General features: G+C 38.3%; 1 non-coding gene across 1 annotated transcript; it reads right to left on the minus strand.

Moving 5' to 3' along the window:
- Positions 1–17,621: 17,621 nt before the first annotated feature.
- Positions 17,622–17,728, minus strand: LOC142177815 (small nucleolar RNA R71). The gene has a single exon (XR_012706366.1). It is a non-coding gene; the product is annotated as a small nucleolar RNA R71 (small nucleolar RNA).
- Positions 17,729–21,090: the final 3,362 nt, after the last annotated feature.

Genomic DNA, 21,090 nt, shown 5'->3' on the forward strand with positions numbered 1-21,090 from the left:
GGGTTCCTAAAGTTAACCCCTAAATATATTTTTTGGTTAAAGTGAGAGGAAGTAAGTACTGGTGGTATATGGACAATGCTTGCTCCCGCCACATGATTGGGAATATAAATAATTTTCTCTCACTAAAAGCCTACCAAGGAGGGAGTGTGGGCTTTGGCAATGGCAAAAAAAGAAATATAATCGGCATAGGTAAGGTTGGTAAGTCCCACTCTCATGTTATTGAAAATGTGTATTATGTTAAAGGTTTGAAGCACAACATGTTGAGTGTTTCCCAAAGGCGTGACGAAGGGAACAAGGTCCTCTTACTTCTAAAGACTGTATGGTTACAAATGAAACCTCTGGAAACCTGGTTCTCAAGGAAAAAAAGGCATAAAAATATTTATAAAGCTGACATGATGTCTTCTCCTAAAAGTGAACTATCATGTCTTAGTGCACTACATAATAATTCCTTTCTATGGCACAAGAGGCTGGGACATGTCAGTTTTTCTAAGTTGAACAAACTGATCTCCAAGGACCTGGTGCTTGGGTTGCCCAAATCAAAATTTAAGGAAGATAAAGTATGTGATGTATGTGCTAAAGGTAAACATGTCAGATCATCCTTCAAATCAAAGAAAGTGGTAAGTACTTCTCGAACTCTGAAATTACTTCATATGGACTTATATGCACCAATAAGGGTTCAAAGTAGAGGTGAAAAGAGGTACGTGGTTGTAATTATTGATGAGTATTCTAGGTTTACTTGGACTATATTTCTGGCAAATAAAGATGAAACATATGATATGTTTGTGACTTTTATATAGAAACTACAAAGAAAAATGGATAGTCATGTAGCTAGCATTAGATCTGACCATGGAACTGAGTTTGAAAATGTTAACTTTCTTGAGTTCTGCGCAGGTAATGGTATAGATCATAATTAGTTTTGCACCTAGGATACCGAAGCAAAATGGTGTTGTAGAAAAAAATAGAATTTTAGAAGATATGACAAGAACCATGTTAATTGCTAGTGGACTTTCTAAAATCTTTTGGGCTGAAGTTGTGAACACTGCATGCTATATTATCAATAGATGCATGATTAGGCCAATAATTGATAAGACTCCCTATGAATTATGTAAGGGCAGAAAACACAATATGACTCACATAAGAGCCTTTGGTAGTAAGTGTTTTGTGTATAATAATGGTAAAGAGGCTATATAAAAGTTTGATGCTAAAAGTGATGAGAGTGTCTTTCTGGGTTACTCACCACATAGTAAAGCTTATAAAGTAAACAATAAAAGAACTAGTTATATTGAAGAAAGTATACATGTGAATTTTTATGAATCTAACCATCTAGATGAGAAAGATATACATGTTGCTGATGATGGAGAGTTTGGTACTGCGAAAAACAATGAGGAATAATCAAACCAAAGACTTCCAGAGGTTGTTGATGAGTTATGGAAAAAACTAGGTCCTCTGGAAGCGGAGCAAGATGTACCACAAATAGGGGGAATATGTCAAGAAAATTAGGCAGAAAGTATTGCACTTGATTCTACTGCTGAGCATGAAGGAAACAATGGCACTCAAGGTCTACAAGCAAGGGCCAGGAAACATCAGAGTTCTCATCCACTCACTAATGTGATAACGCTATTGACTCTAGGATGGTGACTAGATCAAAGTTTAAATATATTATTGCCTTCAAAACTTGTATATCTATTGGTTGATCTAAGAATATTAAAGAATCACTTGAAGATGCAGACTGGATAGTGACTATGCAGGACGAACTCAATCAGTTTGAAAGAAATAAAGTTTGGGACCTGGTTCCTAGCCCAAAAGACAAAAAGGTCATTAGAACCAGGTGGGTGTTTAGGAACAAACTAGATGATCAAGGAAATCAACAAAAACAAAGTAAGATTGGTTGTACAAGGATACACTCAAGAAGAAGGTATCGATTATGATGATACGTTTGCTCCAGTTGCAAGAATGGAGGCAATTCGAATGGTCATTGCTTTTGCATCCTATATGGGTTTCAAACTATATCAAATTGATGTAAAGAGTGCCCTCCTGAATGGGTATTTGAAAGAGGAAGTGTTTGTACGATAGCCATCAGGATTTGAGAGTCATGAATTTCCAAATCTTGTGTACAAATTGGACAAGGTGCTATATGGTTTGAAGTAGGCTCTAAGGGCTTGTTATGAAAGAAAATGAGCATGATTAGAGAATTGAATTTCTTCCTTGGACTTCAAGTTAAGCAGGCTGCAAAAAGAACTATGATGCACCAACAAAAATACACCGAGGAGATACTTAAGAGGTTTGACATGGACAATTCAAAGACAATTAATACTCCTATCGCTACAACAACTAGGTTGGATATGGATGAATCTGGTACTTCTGTTGATGAAAAGAAGTACAGAGGCATGATTGGATCTCTGCTCTACTTAACTGCTAGTAGGCAAGATATTGTGTATATAATGGGATTGTGTGCAAGATTTCACTCAAGTCCCAAAGAATCGCACTTGAAGTTTGTTAAAAGGATCTTGAGGTTTTTAAAGGTACTCAAGACCTGGTTCTTTGGTATCCAACTGGAGACTCCTTTTATTTGATTGGGTATGCAGATGCTGACTATGCCGGATATTTGATGGATAGGAAGAGCACATAAGATATGGCTCATTTCCTTGGGTCATGTTCGATCTCATGGGTATTAAAGAAATAAAACTCTATGGCTCTATCAACTGCATAAGCTGAGTATGTAACAACTGCCTCATGCTATGCTCAGCTATTATGGATTAAGAAACAACTGGAAGACTATGGAGTGATAGTTGAACGGGTTCTCATATTTTGTGATAACACAAGTACTATGAACATGTCAAAGAACGCGGTCCACCACAAGAGAACCAAACGTATTGATGTGAGGCACCACTTCTTAAGAGACAATGTTGAGAAGGGTCATATTTCTATAGAGTTCTGCAAGACAGAGGCGTAGATTGCAGATATATTCACCAAAACTTTGAGCAGGCATCACTTTGAAAGAAACCACTTGGATCTTGGATTGATCAAAATGGATTCAGACATTCTTGACTTCCCTCAATGATTGGCTATGTCTTAATAAACTGTCTAGTGAGTTGATGTGCAGAATAATGTCTAACTCAGTCTTATACTATTACAGGGTATGCACGTATGTCATTGATTCTAGGGCATGTATGCTTGATCTTATGACAAAAGCCTAGACTGAAAAAGGTTTTTGTTAGCCAAGTTGAGGAAATTAGTCAAGGAACCTGGTTGTGTGACACTCAGGTATGTACCCCTTTTCCAATTGATAGTTGTACTTAACGGTTAAATTGTCACGTCATTAAAACCAGGTTCCCAGTTACCTTGTTTATATCCTATGGCTTATTCCCTATAACTCATGAAATTAAAAGGGGATCAGGTTCCTAAACAAAAACCATCAGTCTTAGGGCAATTATTACTAGTTCTAGTCCGCGTGAAATTAGGACAAATTTTCTAAACTCCCTTGAATACGTATCTTCCACCTAATTAAAGCCCATAATCACCTTTTTAAATTTCAAAATCTGACAGTTACCCTCTTTCCCTCTTAGAACCGGATTAGGAGCAATTAGGGTGACTAATTAAAGCTAAAAAATTATCAAATCAATCTCTATAAAATCCTCTCTCTTGCCTATTCTCTTTCATTCTATCAGATTGCTCAAGAAAATTCAAGAAAGAACTGAATCCCTAACTTTTCAATCCTTCAAAAAAACCTTGAATTCTTAATAATGTTGAACTCACCAAGTCAAGTCACCTCTGAAATTCCTGAACCAAACACTACACCTGACTCTACTACACCTCCGACCATACCCACTCCAATCGAGTCTACCCAAGATCAATACTCTTCACAAAAATCCCCAAAAGTCTTTGCTAGCTTAGTTGACTATTCTGACGAAGAAGAAAGTGAAGGTTCTAATGGTAAAAACCTAGCAGTAAAGGAGTCACAAATTGAGGGGGAAGGAGACGATGAACCAGAGAAGGAGGTTAGTACTGAACCAACAAAAATAAATGTTAGTATGGAGTCAATGGTTCAAAGGAAAAAGAAGGTGATGGTGGTAGGAGTGAAGGAGAGTGGGGTAGTGGAAGTTAAAACTTAGGAGGAGGTAGATGTAGTCCGTGAATAGTTAAAAGAAAAAGAGGGAGAGAAAACTGTCAGTGATGTGAGTAGAGGGACTAAAAAAATAATGGCAGAACCTAGGGAAGAAGCGGTAGAAGGGAAGTGGAGTGTTGCAGTAGAAACATCAGAAGCCCCTGGATAACAACCAGGTCCTTCGGTTGCTGGTGAGGGAGAAATGGGCAGGGTAGGAGATGTTGAAAAGATTGCTGAGAAAGAAACTGATCAGGTTCAAGAACCTGGTTCTTTGAACGCAGATCCTGAAAAATCAGAATCTCTTGACTGGACTGACATTGAGGAAGAAAGAGAAAAGGAAGGAGAGACAGAAGTGAGGAAAGAAAGTAGTGATAGTGAAGATAAAGCCCTGGCAAACGTGATAGCCAGAATGAGGAAAAATAAACAAAGTGAGGCAAGGACCACCTTTAGGAGAGTGAAAGCTGTAGCAAAGAGGAAGTGTTGCCTCAGAGATGGGTCACTCTTGGGGGTAGAACTCCAAACACTAGAGGGAAGACTAGGGCTTCACTTGAAAAGTCATTAGAAGAGAGTAAAAAAAAGAAAAAAGATAGAGAGGAGTTCAGGCTTGTTGATAAGTCTGATGTAGAGGAAGTTGATCTCGTGAGTGGAGAGGATGATGAAGAAGAAGAGGATGAGGAGGAAGTCTGTAATACCCCGGAAAAGTTTGAAGTATTTTAGTGTAAAGCACCGTAAATTTTGCAAGTGAATTTAAGGTTTCGTGGTGCCGGAGTAGGCTTACGTGTTTGAGGATGGTATAAAATCTTCGCGGCTCACAAGCTCACCGCGGTTCGGACTTTTTGGGTTGAACAATGCACCAGAAAGTAAAGAAAATTTTTTGGCAGAAAAGCGCGTTTATGCAGTCCATTATGCGACCACATAATTACTCTGCGGGCCGCATAATGGCCGTAGAAGTGAGCAGGAGAAGGGCCAGTATGGGCGAAATTATGCAGTCGGCTATGCGACCGCATAACTGTTATGCGGTGCATTATGCGATCGCATAACAGTTATGTGGACCGCATAGTGACCGCATACACGGACATATTTTTGATCGTTTTGGTCTGTAATTATGCGACCGATATGTGGTACGCATATCCATTATGCGGTCGCATATGCGACCGCAGAACCTGTTCCAGAGCTCCATTTTTGGATTCTTAAAACCCGACCCTACTTCATTAAATACACGCTTTGGGTCATTTTTGAGCAAAAATTTGATGTTTTAGAGAGAGAAAAACCCTAGGCTAATTATTCATCAAGTCTTGCTCAAATCTAGGAAGATTAACAAGGAAAACCCATAAGTTCTTCATCTAAGAGGTAAGGTTCCATACCTTAGTTTTCAATTTCAAATTTGGGTAGAAGATGGTTGATTAGGAGTATGATTCATGGGTATGAGATTATTATTTATACATGCATGTACCAATAAAAATTGTGGGAAGATTGTTGATCTGAAATAAGTAAGGATTAGGTTGTGGAGTGAAGGAAATCTTGTAGAAGAATCTTGTGGTTAAATTTGCACACCTAGTATCTCATAAAATGCTCAAATGAGCTGAGACCATGAATATCTTCCTAATTACGGTTCAATTTTGTTATGTCTCAAAATAGATCGGGATTGCTAAGAATTCCGGATCATTCTAGAGTTAAGGAAGCTCGATTGAGTTATGTTGGCTAAACTTTCTCTCTTGGAATTGAATTTCATAATGTTTCCGTAAGTTTCAAAGTATGGATTATGCATTAAAAGGTTATGGCTTTGAGTCGTGTTTTAATGAAAGATAGTATGCCAAATTGTGTGAGAAAATCTTAATATTCTTAAGACTCTTAATTGCTCATATGTGTACCTAAAGTCTTGATTTGGAAATGTCTTATTGTTGATAATCTATAAAGATGGTTAGAAGTGAAATAAGTTAATTGGGGATATAGAGTGTGGACAACGTGGCAAGAATTTAAGTTATGATTGTGTCTAGTAGTGCAAATGATTTGAGAAGATGCGATAAAGAATGTGAAATGAGCCTCGACTCAATTGTTTAAAAATGACTTCGAAGATAGAATTGTCTAAAAGCTTTTGTACTAAATTCATGTCCATTAGTGGCTGCTTTAACTAATGCTTTGATTTATAAATATATCCAGTGTGATTCGAGTTCTATATACTCATGTGTTAAAATTGTACATTGTCATTTCTGGGAAAGAGTATTGCAAGAGTAAATGGTGTATTGACTGTTTATGATTTTTCATGTGTGTTTCTATTGTTGGTTGGTATGCCTCATTCTTTGGGAAGAAACCATTTGTGTTAGAAGTTTCCATTTCAAATGGATTTGAAGTATATGATTTCTAAAATATCCTATATGTTGATACTTGATGGTGATCTTTGAAATTGAAAGAGGTGAAAGTGTGGAATATGAAATACGGCCATCGTGCCAGGAATAAAGAATCTTGTGAATAGCCTAATGAGCCAAGGAAATATTGTCGTTGTGAATGACTGAAAATACTAATGAGAATTCATATAATGTGAAAGATGTTGAGGTGAGTACAATTGTATTTATGATATTTCTGTTTGCAAATCAAATCAAAACTATTTTTGGGAGCATCATTAGCAATACCGAGGAAGAGTGGGTCATAAGGCCCACACCTGAAACTACACGTGCCAGTATAGGGGTGGATTAGGATTATTCCCCTTATTTGGGATAAAATTGGAACCTTTGGAAATTGTGATATTATTCTCCTTAATTGGGATGAAACTGGAACCTTTGTGGATTGGAGAAGTCAACCCACACGAGATATGTGGGAAGGCGGCCTAGCTGATCGGGTGGAGATCATATGCCATATTGCGCATCTGGTGGTACTACTCTTGGTAACAACTTTCTTTTGCATCACATGTCAAACCACATTGTTCGTAGGGAGATGTCCTAGCCGATCGGGCGTGATCGGACTCCGTGCTAACAAAGACGGTGGTATATCAGTGCTAATGATCTCCCAACCAAAATTATATATGAAGTTCGTATTTTGAACATTATTATGTTTTAACTGGACGTTTGGATATTGTTGATTGTGACTTGCTGTTTCTATGTGTTGCCTTTTCTTATATGGGCATTCTATTTTGAAAGAGGATTTTTATCTATACATACTAGTGCTATTCGACAGTACTAACTTCCCTTTTGCCGGGGGCGCTGCATCTTTAATGGATGCAGGTGGTTCTTTAGCAGGCGGCATTGATCAATGATAGCAGTATACTCTTTTCAGCTGATTTGGTGAGCCCCACTTCATTTCGGGGTCATGTATCTTTTGTTTCTCATGTATTGTGTTTTGAGTACAGCCGGGGCCTTGTTGTCGGCATTTTCACATTACTCTTCTATTGTACTTAGAGGTTCCGTAGACAGGTTGCAGGTTATGGTTGATGTTGGAAATTGAACTAGAAGTGTTGGTACTTGGAAATTATGTTTTTTTATTAATTCTATAAACTCGTAATGTTTTGAAAATTATGAATGAAGCTGCTAATGGGAATGAAAAGGAAGTTGTTAATAAAATCTTTTCAGTGATTGATTAATGGAGTACATCTCCTCTTTATTCATGTATGAGTTTGGGTAGAAGGAAGTCTAATAGGCTTGCTCGGCTGGGTTCTCTCGGTTGAGCGCCGGTCGCACTCCCTGAGTTTGGGGCGTGACAAAGTCCTTCTTCAAAGAAAAGGAAAGAAAAATGCTGAATCCTCTTCAGCCACACCCAAGAAGAGGTCTTCAAGAAAAAGGAAGTCAGTAGCCTCAAAGTGTAACGACCCGACCGGTTATTTTTTGTATTGTAGCCCTCATATTTTATAAAATATTATATATACTTTTAAAATATCATTCTGTATCGTTACCCAATTTACAAGAGTCATATAAGTATTTTCTATAATCTTTCATAATATTTAAAGCTTTAAAATTGATTTTCTTGCACTTAAATTGTTCAAATATTTATTAATTACCCTTTTAAATTATTTTGTGATGAGTTAATCATCCAAATTTATTATTTACACCCACAGGTATGCTTTATAACATTTTACTTCATTTCATATAATTACATTTGTATTTCTGAGCTATTTACACAATTTTACAATAATAACCTATATTCTATACATAATTACATGCATTATATTATTTATGCTAAAATAGCATTTTTATATTTTTATAATATTAAGCTATTATTTTCAATCATTTTACTGCATAAGTAATGCTTTTATTATTTATTAATTACTTTTTATAAATATTTTGAAACAAATTTCGTATATTCAATTTATAACCCAATACAGGGCTAATTTCGGACCAAAATTAGCCCCAAAATATTTGTCCCATCCCAGTTCACCCTTCAACAGCCCAAGACCAAACAACCCTCTTTAAAAACCCGATCGACACCCATTTAAATGACCCGCCCCACTCTTTCCCTCTATCTCAACCATTGATCTCAGAGATCAACGACCCACAAACCATCTCCCATCTTTAATAAACCAAACCCAACCCCTAACGCCCATTTTCCCTGAGACGCCGCCCCTAAATACTCCCTATCCTCTTCTTCTCCTCTCAAACCCTAGCAGTTGCCCCCTTGTTCTCTCCAATTCCGACCCTAATATGGAATCTCTCCATGGTTTTCCTTTCATATATGCTCCGTCTCTTCGTTACTTTCATGGTTATGGTATTATCTAGTACTTGCCTATCTTTGGCAAGTACCAGGTCTTGAATCGAGTGCAATCGTCTCCAAATCTTCAAGATCCAGACGATGTTTCATCTATATACATTCACTACCAGGCTATATAGGTCCGATTCAGTGATATCTTTGACTGATTGTGTTCTCCTTCTTGAACTAGAGTTTACCTGATTTTTCTCCTAAATTGATTCTGTACTGATTTTGCATGCTTTTCTTTACTTGTTTGTGTTCGATTAACTATGTTTCCTTGTATGTTCGTTCAATTTTTACTACTATATAAACCCCCTTCCCCGTTCCCCTTCTAGGTCTTAATGACTATTACTTGACTACTGTTACTACAACTATTCTCTCACTCTCACTCATTTTATATTATTCTGAGACTTTGATTTTGGCCGGCTGAAAGTCAAGGCCACCAGAATCTATTCATTAGCCTCCTCCAGTGCAAGTACTGTTCGGGGCTCACTTCGAGGCTCTTGTGACCTTTGAAGCACTGGAGATTTGGGGTTTCATTGTTCTCCCGCAATCACTGCTATTTCAGAAATTTTGAGTTTCTCACTCTTCGTTGTTTGCAACTGCTTAGTACCTTATACTCTCGCAATTCTACTTCCTTCTGTTTGTGCACTAATGCTACTTGGATGTCCTTGAGTTAATTTCGATATTACGCCACTTCGTATACAATTCTGCTTGTTTTAGTACTCCTTTGTAGTTCCACTAGCTTCAGTTCTATTCAAGTCCTGATTTTAACTCATGTATGGCTAGTTATGTTGATTCATGATGTCTGTCTGACTTGTAATTAAAACCTGATTGATGTCAATTGCACCTTGTCTTGATTTCTGGTATCTGTAGGAAATTAGGTTCTTGCTCAAAATTGCCTGAACGTCTCTCTATTGAATCGTTCATGCACAGTTTGCTATTTCTCTGCAAATCATGCAACGACATTGTCTAAATTCTTAGCCTAATATGCTTTTTCTAACATTACTAGCCATAATGCATGCCTATTATAAGTGTCCAACTTGATTGATTGCTCACTTTCATGTTTAAGCATAACTGGTTACTTAAGGTCTGTTGCTTATCATGAATCCATGACTTAGATTATCCTAGGGAATTAATGCATGCCCAGAACTTATTTTAATGTGTTTTTGCTAAGTCTTTCATGTACAACTTGCTACCTCCCTGAAATCAACTTGTTATTGTATGAATTCCGTATGCCAATATTGTTACAATTCCCGGGCCGACTTATTTATTTGCTTTGATGTTGTGTGCTCACTGATTGCTTAAGACTCCCAGGATGAACCCCAATATATGTCTAGTCTGTTCTCCCTATGTCAACTAGAATAAGTCTTGGCCCTCTTCAAATGATGCATATTGGCCTTATTAATCTAGAAGTTAGCTTATTATCATTTGCCATGAATGCTTACCTATTGGATTTAGGACCTTTGTATTGTGACCGGTACTTGCCTGAACATTTCACATGTTAAGTTTTGCAAGTTAGTTGTGACCATTGGGCTCTCCTACCAAAGATTTCTTGTGAAACCGTTTCACCCTTTGTTTGTTCTGATTATGGCTCTTCTGGGCTTCCATGTCAAGACTCCTATGTCTAAAGTCCAACTGAGATTAGTTTGGAATCATGCTTACTTTGAACTTCTGCTTTTGTTGTCCTATGATATTCAAACCTGTCATTGGGAACTTGTTTATGTCTATGCCATATGTGCCTGTAAGGGATTTTGGGTAACCTTACTTGTGTGTCTTTGAAATCCTTGCTCTCTGTTAGCTATAGTATTAAGGGATAAAATTTCTAAGTCTTAAAGTTTATTTGGCTGGCTTAGTACCTAGCTTGTCACTTGTGTTGTTATGGCTATTAAGTATTCCATGAGTAAGCAAGGCAGCTGTCTTAAGGTTTGGGCCTAGATGTTGGGCCAGTTCAGTGCTCAGAATTGAAGCATATCAATAGCCACCTGGAGTGTGGGCCTGTTTATCACCTAAGGTTCCAGGCTTAGTTGAAGGCCTAGAAACTGCCTTGGGTATCCTGTATTTGCTGTATTTGGGCCTGTAGTCGCCCTATTAAGTTTGCAATTATTTTATTATCCTATTTGGGCTTGTAATAATTTGTAATAACGAATGATGGGGAAATTAGTGAAAAAGGGGGTTAGGTATCCTAATTCTTTCATAAGCGGGTAGAAAACCTGTCTATAGGATTTAATTGACTTGCTTGCTGTTTTGCTTGACGTGTCACACATAGAAATCATGCCTATAGAAAACCACACTTCACTTAACTTGTCTAATACTTGTACACTATCCAAAGCATGTTAGTTTATGTAAATGTTGCACCTGTTTCCATCTCTACTACTGTGCGCTATTAGACAACATGTCTATAGGAATCAAACGCCAATAATTACTTGTTTGATCATTAGACAGCATGCATATAGGATGTAATAATACACGCCTTTGCTAATGCTCATCTAGATACCATGACGATCGGGTTTTAACTAATTAATCAGTTGCTTCTGTTATGCTGCCCCACCTAGATGACCTGCCTATAGGGCAAGCATGATAAAATCAAAGTTCAAACACCAACTATTAGAAATCCTGCCTATAAGATACTGTTACTCTCCTAAGAAGCATGTTTATAAAATCAAACGCTTGTAATTCTGAATTCTCGAACTGTTTCACTGCCTCGTTGCGCAAACAATTTAGATATCATGCATATAGGGTTGTAATACCTTTAATCTGCAAATCTGTTAGTCTAAAGCTGCAGTACTACCTGTATGATACTGAAAATAAAAATCGCATAGAAGCCATGGCTATAGGACTCAACGACTCTAATTCTTATTAATTCTGAAACTGTCTGCTGCCAAATATAAGAATCTGCCCGCGTGCATTTGTTGCTTATGTCTGGAGGCCAACTTGGGCCATTTATTATCTTTATGTGCAATCCTATATGTTTTGAATGTGCGCCTTGTTATATCATTTTGAGCACCCTAAGTAAAGTCTAGAACCACCCAAATAGTAGGTCCAAAGCCTCCTAGACCATAGGTGTGGGACAGTTAGTGCACGGATAGGGCACGGTTTAGAATTGAATTAGAGCGCTCTTAGGTAAAGAACTTTAACATAGTAATCGGGTAGCAGGAGATGATAGTCTGTGCCAGCTGAATAATATGAGCAACCCCTGCCCTAAGGGAGTTGCGAAGTATTATTTATATTGCACAGGGTGATCCTTTAGGCTAAAAAACTTAGGACCCCCCTTTCTTTATATGTTCGCACTTCATCTCTTGAAAAATTAAGTTGTATCCTGTAACCTCCAAAGACACATATATTGATTATTTATATAATTTTGTGCAATTCTCTTGTTTACATCATAGTAGAACTTTTAAATTCCCTGTCTTCCCTCGCTTATATGATCACATAGGATAGTTATAATTCGATAATCCCACAGAGTGTAAATTTCGGCCGGGATCCACAGTTGTGGACCTCGAAGAGTGCCTAACACCTTCTCTTTGAGGTAATTTGAGCCCTTACCCAATCTTTGATGACGTAGACTAATTAAACAGAGTTATTTGCAAATAGGTGCCCTAACGCACCTTAAAAATCATTAGGTGACGACTTTTCTCTTTTAATACCCATTTAAAAGAGTTGTCACATGTCGAAACCTGCTTTCGCGAGAAAACGGGGCACGACAGTATGGCAACTCTGCTTAGGATATACTTAGGTTCTTACCATAATGAAGTTGATTTCTGTGGATTAAAGGATTACTTGATAACATACACATCCCCTCCTTTATTTCCCTTTATGTGTTTAAGTTTCTATGTACATCCTTTCCCTTATTTTCCTTTATTTGTTTAAAATTGCAATGACATATACATCCCCTCCCTATTTCCCTTACCTGTTTAAATTGCTATTCCATGTGCATCTTCTCTCCATTTCCTTCATCTTATTTAAAGCCACTATATTATGTCTCTCCCATAACTATCCCCCTATTTGCTTCATTTAATTCTCGCACATTTTCATGAGTTAAACTGACTTCTCTCTTTTGTATTTCCTTTTTCTTTTCTTTCTCATGTTCATATTATTTACTGTTTTTACGCACTTTCATCATACAAATATCTGGCAACATGTTACTATTTTTTGCATAAAGCATTCTTTTAACATCATACTCCACTCGTGCTTATTATCAACACATCGGCGCTTGATGAGTGTCCGCGCTTTTCTAAAAATTGTCCTTTTAAATCGGAAAGGCTTATTAGTGGTAGACTAGTTGATCAACAGAGTAGTCGACGATTTCGTGCCTTTCCCTCTCAAATCATCCACTTGAGGGTACCAGTCTAGACCCTTCAAGAAACCACACTCTGATTTAAAATGTACATGCATCATGCTAAACCTAGTATGGATTTAGACGTCATTGACGCATCAACCCTCTTAGATAAACCTTGTCCAAAGTCCAAGATTATTTCCATAATCCCAAAGGACAACATCATATTATGTGCATTACATGGAGAAAATATGCCAATATGTTCATCATTATTGCGTAAATAGTCGAATCTGGAGGGGGAAAAGGCTAACTTTTATTTGTTTGCAAAAAATGAAGTACTAAATCCCCAGGTTTGGTATGGTCAAGAATATCCCACCTCTGCTAATTGACTGGTGGAACGACCTTGCACCCTGTGACAGAAACTATGTGAGGAGAGTACTGGGCAACCTACCATCTTTGCTGAATATTCAACCTAATAGGGGACTAATTTAGGCAGCCACCATGTTCTAGGATGAAAAGAGAGTTATTTTTCGATTTGGCAATATAGAAATGACTCCTCTCCTGGAAGAAATAGGAGGTTTCGCCAAATTACCATGGGATAGTCTGGGTCTATTGGTGCCAGAAAATCGCACCCCACGCGATTTTCTAAATAAGTTGGGTTTTAAGAAGAACAACGAATTGGTCTGCCTGAAGAAATCATATATCCCTTTTGAATTTCTCTATGAGCGGTATGGGTATAGCAAATCATATCGCCTAAATCATGAGGAGCTAGCCATGACCTCTTTAGGATAGGTGCACCGTCGGGTCTATGTCTTCATAGTCATTTTCTTGGGCTTGTTGATCTTCCTAATACAAGGGGGAAGAATTCATACTCGCTTAGCTATGGTCACCAAGACCTTAATGGAAGGTATCGAGGGGCAGAAATATATCCCGATGATCTTAGTTGAGATGTACCGTGCACTGGATTGGTGCAAGCATGGGTTCAGACACTTTGAGGGTTATAATCTCTTACTACAAGTTTGGCTGCTGGAACACTTTCAGAGGGGTGATTATCGCCAGGAGCTTCTACGAAGGCTGCTGAATGACTACATAGCCAGTCATCATCCTAAGAAGATGACATTCATTCCAAACAGGTTTGCAAAGCCTGAAAATGCCGTAGGCTGAGTGCGTTTCTTCAGTAACCTGACAGACAAGCAAGTGCATTGGATATTTGATGGTTTCCTAGTAGCGAGTTCATCATCAGGCCCAAAGGAACCACTCACTTAGTACTGATCGGGCTGCGAGGCATTTACCTTTATGCTTATATATGGGTAATAAGGCAAGCTGGGAGGAAACAAGTCATACCTCGAGTTTCTAACATGGTTCAGTATAAGGCAGATTTCAAAGGAGATGTCATCCCATTAAAGTTTGAAGCCCAACACATGTGGAACCAAAATATCATCGTGGAGGGAGAGACTATTGAGCTAGACTGGTATCACGCAGGTCATATGTACTACTATCTCTCGTGGTTAGAAGACGACATAGCTGGGGACGTCAAACAGGGGGTTAATCTGAAAGATAGGACCATAGATGAGGTGGATGAGGCACATATGAAGCACAAGAGGCTATACAAAATAGTATTCGAATCTGAAAATAAATATCTAGAACAACATAAGGTGGATATGGAGGCGATCAGAGAATGGAAAGAGAATGCAAATAAGTCGATAGAGAGGTTGAAACATCTAGAGCATGCATTGATGGAGCTAGGTGGAAAGATGAGAAAGAGGCTTGGGATTGTCAAGTCATTGATCTTGATGAAGGAGGGAAGCTGGCAATGGCTTACTTGCTACTCGACATGCACGATCTAGGAAATGTGATTGATGGAGCCAAGAGAGCCAAGCATAGAGAAGGTCCTTTGGGAACCAAGTAGACTAGGAGATGATGTTCTTTACTACTTTCTAGATTAGATTTCGATGTAATAAGGCTTAATTCCATTAGTGACTTTATAATTATTATTTCGATTTAGTGAAAGATTGATTTGGCTTACTTTTGCATTAATGGAATGAGGAAACGTTGGTATAAATTTTTTCCAAGTCTATGTGTCGCTTAGGCCTACCTCAGGCACAATAAGGTCCCCAAATTAGGACACAAATTATTGCATGGCCTTACATGATACCTGCTTAAATATTGCAAACACTCTTTTACTTCGTCTCACTGACTTGATTACCTTTTATTTTTCTTTCTTTTGATTATTCCAATTCCCAAAGGTTGGTTCGTGCATTCTGGCATCATCAACTTACCACACCAGATCTAGAGGTCCTCCACATCCTCCTCTACCTAGTGAACCCAAAAGCAAAGGCAAAGGCAAAAATAAGATGGATGATCTAAGTAGTAACCGAAAAGACAATGCTACCATGGCAGATAATGTTGGAACCTCAGATGGAAGAAGCATGCCAGGACAAATTGAGCTGGTCCTACATTTGGAACAAAAAAATTTAGAGTTGCAGGGTGAGCTTAAGCAGGTCCGAAATCTCGCAAACCTCTCCCTTACTCTAAATGTTCCTGACATCAACCAGCAAAGCACAACCACTCATAACCAAGCACCACCGCAAAACACCCAAACCCAAAATCCACCACCCATAGCTCCACAAAATCCTCCCGTGACGCACCAGTATCACAATCCTACACCTCCTCACAATCGTAACACGCCACCAGTGCAAACCCCTCAACAACAGCTAATGTTAAGCTATAATTGCGTATTTTAGTCCCTTATTGCACTCTAATTCATTGCACTTTATTCATGTTTGAGCTTTAATTGATAGTGTTTTGCACTTATTGTGTGTTTTATGCCTTGTAGGAGTGATTCCGAGCTATGTAGATGTTATGGAATTAATTCAAGTGATTTGGAGCTTTGAAGTCTGAGTAAAAGTCCAAGGTATTAAGCCGGGATCGTGTTAGGGGCCGAGGACCAAGTTTGGACGTCAAAACGCTCGAAAAGTTCGACTCTGAGAAATCTTCACTGCCGCGGCGCGTGGGGTGCCACGACTGTGAAAATCTCTACGGCCTATCAGAACTAGCTCTATGGATTTCTCCACTAATGCCCCGTATGACGCGTCACCCAATGCGGCACGCCTGTGCAAATTTTACAGAGTGAAAATCCTATTTCGGCTAGGAGAAGGTGGTTTCATATAGGGCCGACCCTACTTGGTATAAATACATGAAAAACATTATTTTCTGAGCATTTGACACATATTCTTCCTAAGGAGTCTAAGGAGGAGTTGGAAGAACATGAGCACAAAGATTTCATTATTCCTTCCTCACTCAAGACACGAGTTTGGATTGAACTTATCCTATACTTTAATTATATTTGTGATAAATTTCTCCATATCTATGGAGTAGTTATCTTTAGGGTTTGATGGATGTGGTGTTTTGATGATTGTTTGTGGATTATAACTCTAGTTTTATGTATTGAAGCATTTCTGGATCATTTAATTGTTGCATCTATATTCACTTGTTCATGTAATCGAGAGAGGTATAACTTGTGATATCTTTGCATTATATTGTGGGTTGAGTTCATAGATTCTTCTAAGTAATCAAAAGAGGCTAGTTGAATCATTGATTAAACCTAGTTAGTAGGATAATCGAGAGAGGTTCTCTCAAAGACCAATCCACTACGCATTCTTGCATATTGTCGCGTGCTTAAATTGGTTCATCTTGTGAGGTTAAGGCTTAATCGAGAGAGGAGTTTTTGCTGAATGTTTGAACTAATAATTGAGTGAATTCGAGAGACTCACTTAAACATTATAAGTGAATTATCTAGAGTTAGATCCCAAACAATTATCTTGCACCTATCCTATCAATCCCTATTTCCCCCATTGATAACTTCCTTGCTTACCTTTCTTGCGATTGTCATTAGTCAATAACTTTAGGTTCTTAGTTAATTGTATTTAGAACTCATAAAAATCTCAATTGTTGATCATCTTGGATAGCAATCAAGCTAGAAACTACAAGAATATTATACTATACTGATTAGCGAGCATAATTTAAGTGTGTGTTTCGAGCTGGAAACGGTGATAATGATGTAGATTTGGCTGCAAGAGAGGCAATCCAACAACGAGAAAAAGCTGCACGGGATACTGTGGAAGCAGATATTAGAGATTCATAGAATATATATGAAGAAGAGAGGGGTATCAAACTTAATCAACATCATCCCTTGCCTGGAAGACCACTTGGCGATTATGCTAGACTGGTCTACAATCAAGGATTATCCAGTGTTAGACCACCTAAAATTGCAGCAAACAATTTCGAGTTGAAGCAAGGGTTGCTGCAAACCCTTCAGAATTGATGTGTATTCAAAGGGAAGCCAAACGAAAATCCAAACACTCATTTAATGGACTTCGAGGAGATTATGAACACCTTTCAATAAATTGGGGTGTTACAAGATGCAATGTACATAAGGGCATTCCCCTTTTCTTTTAAAGATGATGCTAAGGAGTGGCTTCGGAGTTTGCACAGTGGCTCGATTAGAACTTGGGAGGAGATGACCAGAAATTCCTTGATAAATATTTCTCCTTAGCCAAGACGTGCAAGATTTGAAGAGAAATCCATAACTTCTGCCAAAAAGAGACTGAAACTGTTTTTGAAGCATGGGAGAGGTTTAAGGAGATAGTTAGAAAGTGTCAACATAGCAGAATTGAACTCTGGATGCAACTCCAGGATTTTTGGGAAGGATTGGCACCGGCCTCACGTAGAACATTGAGCAATGGAGTGGGAGGACCTTTGATGAAGAAGACTCCAGATGAGATAGTTACAATTCTTGATGAGTTATCTGAAGATGCTAATCAGTGGCCCTCTAAGAGTGCTGAAAGAAGAAGATCAACTGGTGTTCACCAAGTTGATGCTAATATATCTGTGCAGGTACAACTTGATGCTATGGCTAAAGAAATATGAAAGCTGACCTTAGCCTCAATACAAAATGAGCCTCACACAGCTTGTGATATATGTGGAAGAGGACACCCTACTCATGAGTGTCGAGCCTCAACTGAGGAAGTGAGTGCTGTGGGAAATTATACTACAATGGGTCAGAGGCACCCTGGTTTTTCATGGAGTTCACCTGGGGGTACTGCGAATGCATGGTAACAAAATAACCCCAGACCCCAGGAATAAGGAGCTCCAGCATACCAAAATCAGTAGAGGAAACAATATCAGCCTCAATAGCCCATTCAGCCCGGTCTAGAGGATCTAATGAAGGCTTTCATTATCAAGACAGATGAGAGGATGGACGCCCATGGAGTAGCTATCAAAGAACTAGGCACTGGCTTTCGAAACATGGAGAGACAAGTGGGACAGATTGCAACAATATTATCTGAGAGGGCTCCAGGAACTCTCCCCGCTGATACTGAGAGAAATCCTTACGAAACAGTGAATGTTGTAACTCTGAGAAGTGGGAAAGTGTTGAAAGATCCCACCCAGATCTAAAAGGATGTGATACTTGAAAAGGAAAGTGGGGCGCGGCTAAAGAATGATGACGACAACAAGAAGAAAGGCCAGATGAAAATTGAGAGGAAGAAAAAGAAGAAAAATCAAGAAGGGAAGAACATGATGAGAGCGAGCATATGCCTGCTTTACCTTTCCCTCAAAAGCTATATAGAGAAAAGTTGGACAAGCAGTTTGGGAGATTTCTGGATGCACTAAAACAGGTTCATGTAAATGTGCCATTAACATAAGTGCTCTCACAAATGCCTACTTATGCCAAATTCTTGATGGAGATCCTTACAAATAAGAGAAAAATCGAGGAGACCTCAGTGGTGAAGCTCAGAGAGCATTGCGGTGTTATATTGCAAAACAAACTCCCATAAAAGTGTGGAGATCCAGGGAGTTTTACTATACCTTGCTCTTTAGGTTCTATTAATTTTGCTAAGTCATTATATGATTTTGGTGCCTTAATTAATTTAATGCCTCTATCTATTTACAGAGAACTGGAGAAGGAGATTAGAGAGATAAGGTCAGTACCAATATCTTTGCAGCCGGCGGACTAAACGAATCTAATACCCGAGGGGATAGTAGAAGATGTGTTAATTCGGGTGGATAAATTCGTATTTCCTGTAGACTTTATAGTGGTGAAAATAGAGAAGAAAAAGGAGGTCCCCCTCATCCTAGGAAGACCATTCTTAGCAACGGGTAGAACAATATTGGATATACATGAGAGGAAACTCATGCTTAGAGTGGGTGAGGAGATGGTGACTTTTGATATGAATGTAGAAAGGGGGTGCAAAAGGACAAACGAGCTGCAAGTGTTGAGTGGAAGGTGAAGGGCTCAAAAGAGAAGGCTGCACCGAGTGAGAAAGATAAATGTGGGGTGTACGCCAAAAAGGCTGAGAAGAAGATATCTGCATGGATGTGTGTATTAGTTCGGGCATGAGGAGTGGAGCCCGACTTCAACTCAGACCCCGACTAGATATTCAGGGAAGTTTCCTTTACCTTATGCTTTTTAATTGTGTGTCATGGGGACATACCACAACTTAAAGTGTGGGGTGGGGGATATGTTATATGTATATATGTATGTATGTATGTATGTATGTATGTATGTATGTATGTATGTATATTAGTTTTAGTAGTTAGAGATAGAAAAAAACATAAATTTTTTAAATTTTTTGTTTTTTCCCGACGATGGATATCATCGAAAGGTTTCTTGAGGGATTAAAGTCGAAAGAAAAAAGACAAAAAGATTTTCGTTTGTAGGTAGTGTAATAATTCCCCCTTGATTTTTTTTTGTGCCGCGGTTTTTTTTCAAGGGTTTTGTTTGAATCGGGTGTAGTTAGTTTTTTATTTTGTAGGAGTAGGGAACCTTATGCTATGATTTGAAATGAAAGCAATATCTCTTGATTTTAGTATGCCTTGAGAATAGTAAGTGCTTTAGTTGTTATGCTTATGCTCAGTTTTTGACTCTTGTATAAGTACCTTAAATTGTATGATCTTAACATTGGCTAACTGCTTTGACTAGAGCGCCTTGATAGTCCGATCCTAATTGAGTTATGTGCCATGTGTGTGTGAGGTCTTGTGTTATGTTGTGCATTGCATTTGATGTCTAGAACTTACCCCGTGTGTTTGCAAAGTGAAATAGTAGTTTTATTCAGTCTTGGAAGTGATATATGTATTTCTTTGTTAAGCCAGATATATGCTTTTACCCACCTAATTGTTATGTATCATAGTTAGCCCCTTTGAGCCTGTAATCCTGTTTATTTGGTAACCACATTACAAGCTTTACCCATTTGTTTGAATTGACCATCTATTTGAATTGTTACCTCTCGTGAGCACTTGAATTTGTTATGAAATTTGTAAAAGGTGGAACTATTGAAATAAGAAGAAAGGTGCAGTGTTTTGAAAAAGTAAGAGCCCCTTGAATTGAAAGAGAAAAAATAATAGTTGTATTGTTGTGCAAAATATTCCTTGATAGTGGTGACTCTTGATGTAATTGTGCTTAAAGAAATAGGGAGTTAATGTATATTGATGTGAAGGTGGAGTTTTGGTTTGACATAAGTGTGGAGTTTTGAATGGATAATTGTATGTATTAAAAGTGCTTAAGGAGGTGTAGTCACTCTTATATTCAAATGTATCCTACCCATCCCGCAGCCTACATTACAACCAATGAAAGTCCTACTTAATCCTTGACTGAATGAGCTCAATTAGTAGAGTATTATACTACAGGCAAGCCTATAGTACATCTTTTGTGGCATATGAATGTTATTTCTGAGAGTGAGAGAATTCTTTCTATCTTGAGTTCCAAATTGTTCTTAAATTTCATTATGTGTGGAACTACTCTCTATTGTTGTGTGAGCGCACTTGATTCATGAAGGAAAGGTAGTGCTTGATCTTTGTGTTAGATTAAGTGAGCGGGTTATAAATAGTGTGTGGTGCTTTTGAGTCAAATCTTGAGGCTAGGATGTTACGGTATTGTGCTTAATCTGTTTTAAATATTCTTGGTGTGATGAGTTATGGGAGTTGTTTAAAAAGGTCGTGTCTATGTAGAAATGTAGTTTGATTGCTCGAGGACGAG

The sequence above is a fragment of the Nicotiana tabacum genome, chromosome 23, assembly GCF_000715075.1.
Source record: "Nicotiana tabacum cultivar K326 chromosome 23, ASM71507v2, whole genome shotgun sequence".
Lineage (NCBI taxonomy): Eukaryota > Viridiplantae > Streptophyta > Magnoliopsida > Solanales > Solanaceae > Nicotiana > Nicotiana tabacum.